The 4128-nt window shown below is 48.3% G+C and overlaps 1 protein-coding gene across 1 annotated transcript in view; it reads right to left on the bottom strand.

The window, feature by feature from the left end:
- Positions 1-4128, bottom strand: part of PECAM1 (platelet/endothelial cell adhesion molecule 1) — a 42319-nt gene that overhangs the window by 1276 nt on the left and 36915 nt on the right. The gene's annotated exons all lie outside the window — the stretch shown is intronic.

Below are 4128 nucleotides of genomic sequence, written 5' to 3'. Positions count from 1 at the left end.
AGTGTGTGCACTGCCCGAATGAACCTTATCTTCGTATTGGCATTTCAAAGGAGTTGCACCCAAGCAGCTTTCTGTTCCCATTTGTGGTGGGTGAGGTCACAGAGGGGACAGGGTGAAGTTGTCTGGTCAGTGCTGTGTACTTCTAAAGGACAAGGACTACCCAGACCTACAGGTCTTTGAAGGACCAAAGGAAAAGGAAAAAATTAGCCTCTAAACCAGGCCATTTGCTGGAAGCGATTGACTACGAAACAAAAATCAATTTCTGTGTATGAGGGCGCAAGGAAAAGGTCTTTATCTCTGTACAAGACACAATATTCAAGTTTCAAATATCCCAATGGCCTATTTACCCTGAACCTCCTCTGCTCTTCCAATCGCAAGGATGCTCCAACTTGACGGAAGGAGGGCCATGCGGGAAATTAAACAGTCCCTCTGTATCTCTTTAGACCCAACGTTAACGCAGTAGGATGGATTTAAGAACTGGTGGCTTGGCCTGAGGAATTGCTATGTTCGGTGGGAGCAGGGCAGGCTCATAACTGCACAGAGCTCTTGGAATGCAGGGATCATCCACTCTTCTTGGAATGTAGATGTCCTCCCAGGAATGAGCGTCTGCCCTCGCTGTCTAAGTTCCATCAAGGGAGCCTTCCGTTCTCTGTAGTGACAAGAGACAAGACAAGCTATGGTCACACACCTGAGGATTGAGATTGCCTTGGTGGAAAGAAATGCAAAATGGCAGACAGTGCTTCTCAAAGGAACTGCAAAGCAGGGCTGTCACCTGCTGGTCCCCTATCCTCCGGGGGGCAGCTCCTGCCCACAGGCACTTCTGCTTCTCTTATGCCTGCTCCGTAGGACCTACAGCCTCTGTCCCTATATACATGGGGCACATCAGTCCATCAAGTAACCTCATCAAGGGCCCACGTGCACCCAGCATGGTGCCCCATGGTTGTTCCACTTCCCCAAAGAGGAAGAATGAAATAGTTGTAAGAGATATGGCTTCTAGCTTCAGTTCTGCCTCCAAATGACATCACATATACCCTCTTGAGGACCATTTTTAATGTTAAGAATGAAGGACTGATAGGCTGGCAATTGTGGCTCACGCCTGTAATCCTAGCACTTTGGGAGGCCAAGGTAGGATTACTTGAGGCCAGGAGCTTGATACAGGCATGAGCATGAGCGAGACCCTGTCTCTACAAAAAATAAAAAAATTAGCCCCATGCCTATAGTCCCAGCTACTTGGGGGGCTGAGACAGGAGGATCACTTAAGGCCAGGTGTTTGAGGTTACAGTGAGCTGTGATAGACAACACCACTGCACTTTAGCCCAGGTGACAGGGTGAGATGCCGTATGATTCTGCATTAAAAAAAAGAATGACTCAAACCATCTTATTCAAAAGCTGAAAAAAGAAAGAATGACATTCTGATACATTTCAACATGAATGAACCTTGAAAGCATTATGCTAAATGAGATAAGGTAGTCAAGAAAGGATAAATATCATATGATTCCACTTATACACTGCATCTAGAATGGCCAAATTCACAGAGACAGAAAGTAGAACAATGGCTGCTAGGGGTGGCAGAGGGGCAATGGGGAATTATTGTTTAATGGGTACAGGGTTTCAGTTTGGAATGATGAAAAAGTTCTGGAGATGGACAGTGGTGATGCACAGCAATGTGAATGCACCTAATACAGCTGAATTATTTGAAATGGTTAAAATGGTAAATTTCATGTTATGTATATTTCACCAAAATAAAAAAAAGTAAAAAAAAAAGAAAAAGAAAGAAAGGATTCCTTATGCCACCTTGTAGTGTTCTTAAACAGCTTCCAATGGTATTATACTTGTGTCACCAATACACCTACCAGTGCCCGGATCCTTATCTGACTCTTACACTGTTCTCTATGCTGAGGATGCAAGAACCTGCCCCCAAGAATCTTATGTTCTATCAATTATTGATAAACAACACTCCCGTGAAGTAGAAGGTAGAAGAGGCCATAAGAAACTGCAGAAGGGGTTAGGATCAGAGACAGTGAGAGGATCCTGGGCTGGGCAGTGAGGGAATCATGGAAGAGACTTCAGTGCTTCCAAGACTGGATTTTGACCATGGAAGGAGCCCTTGCAGGACAAAAGAGCAGGGCACTCTGGGAGACACTGGAGTAGAGGGGGCCCCTGGGCAACGGTGGGTCCTGAAGAGCAGGGAGCATCTAAGTCCACTAGTCTGGACTGTCCTTAAGCACAGGACACCCTGACGTAGGTGGACTTGGGGAGGCAGGGGCAGTAGAAGATGTGGGATGACTCAGGGTCTTGGGAACCCCATGGCCAGGTTGGTTGGCTACCTGAGGGTGAGCTAAGTGTCTCCATTTTGCTCTGGCCCTGTTGGGTCTGAGGACCCTTAGGAACAGGATGCAGGGCCAAGGCACCCCAAATAAAAGGCCAAGACTCTGGCTCCTCCTTTGGCAGGAGAGACCCTGCAAGTGGGCCAAGAAAGCTGGGCCGGCCCCAGCCGGCTGGAGGCCTGCCAGGCCTGGCAGCTGCGCTCACCCCATTTCCTCCACCCCGCCCGGAGGAGGGAGGCACGACTCTAGTGTCCAGCTTTTCTGTAGGCCCCAGACCAAGTCCCTCCCCAAACACCTCCGATGTTCCTCTTTGGGGGCAGCCAGTGCTCAGGGCACTGCTGCGGAACCAACGCCACAGACAGGAAGGGCTGGGCCACTGTCAACAGGGCCTTGGGGGTTTTCAAGTAAAGGTTAGCATGCTCACATCCAAGGCCTGGGCTTGCTGTGCTTAAATCAGAGGCCAGCCGTCAGCCACTGAAGTACAGCTGTGAAACTGCCCTGCTTTTGGCCAGAACATGGTGTGAACCCCCTCAAAGGTCATTTTCCTTCCAACATCCCCTGGGATCTCTAATTCCTGCTTCCAGAAAGTGCCCCTATGAGCACTTCCAATAAACCGGGTCTGTGCTAGGTGCTCATCCAATCCTTACAACAACCAGGGGAGGGAGTTTGACGATTTCCCAGTTTGCAGATGAGGAAGCAGCGGCCCCTAGAGGTTAAGAAATCTGCCCACAATGACACAGCTAGGAAGCGACAAGTCAAGTTTTAACGTGGCTCTCTGATTCCTAGTGAAAGCTGTTCTTTGGTGGAATCCTATGTTGGGAAAGCAACTGTCTCCATGTGTGGCAGGCACATTTCAGGGCCGAATGATGTAAATCCCCCATCCACATCTGCTGTTGCCAAAGTGTTTGCTGAAAAGAGCTTTAAAGTGGATAATCCACTAGCTTTCATAGGGTGGTTTGAAGTTTACAAAGATTATCGTTTAAGAGATAGCATTTAAAAAGACTATCATTTAAAAAGAAAACTTAAGAAAATTCTAGCAGGGAGCTGTTACTGTAGTTGCTGTTATCCTCCTCCTCCTCCTCCTCTTCCTCCTCCTCTCTATTTTACAGACGGGGGGAAGCTTAAGCTGGAGGAAGATGGGACCACTCAAAGCTGGCTGGGAAGCTGGAACTCACTTCCATCTCCTGACCCCTGGGAAGGACCCCTCGTGCTGGCCCCCAGGAAAGCAGGGCAGGCCAGCTGTAGCTGGCAATTGTCTTTTCTCTGTAACAAGGCAGGGGTCTCTCCAAGATCCCAAGACTCTCGTGGGTCCAGATTCACCCCTTTCGGTTAAGGACAGGGTGTTCTCTTTTGCGTTATCTGTCTGCGTCGGCCACAAACACAATTCATAAACAAGGTAAAAATGGCAGAGGAAAAATGAAGTCAGAATGTGCCATTGAAGCAAGTCAAACAATACCAAATTAGTATTTGGCTAAGTGGCTATCTCATTGTTAAGATATTTCCTCCAATATGTTTTCAGAGGCAACAGCCATTAAACAACTGGGAGCGATCGCCAGGTTTGATTTCGGGAAGGAAATCCCCTCCCATTTCCCTGCTGGGCAAGTCGATTAATTTGCTCCTAACCCACACCAGCTGGTCATTAGGGAAACTATATCTGCCTCTTTTACAAACAAAATCCATTCGCTTCAAGATTCAAAATTCCTTTCCCAATGGCTGGAACGCCTGTGCTCCTGCCAAAGGGCTTTATTATTTGGGGGGTGGGGGCAGGAGCAGCCATGGGGCGCTCTCAGGAGTACCTGGG

This window comes from Propithecus coquereli, unplaced genomic scaffold (assembly GCF_000956105.1).
Source record: "Propithecus coquereli isolate 6110/MARCELLA unplaced genomic scaffold, Pcoq_1.0 Scaffold119, whole genome shotgun sequence".
Classification (NCBI taxonomy): Eukaryota; Metazoa; Chordata; class Mammalia; order Primates; family Indriidae; genus Propithecus; species Propithecus coquereli.
This window is presented reverse-complemented; position numbering and strand designations above follow the sequence as displayed.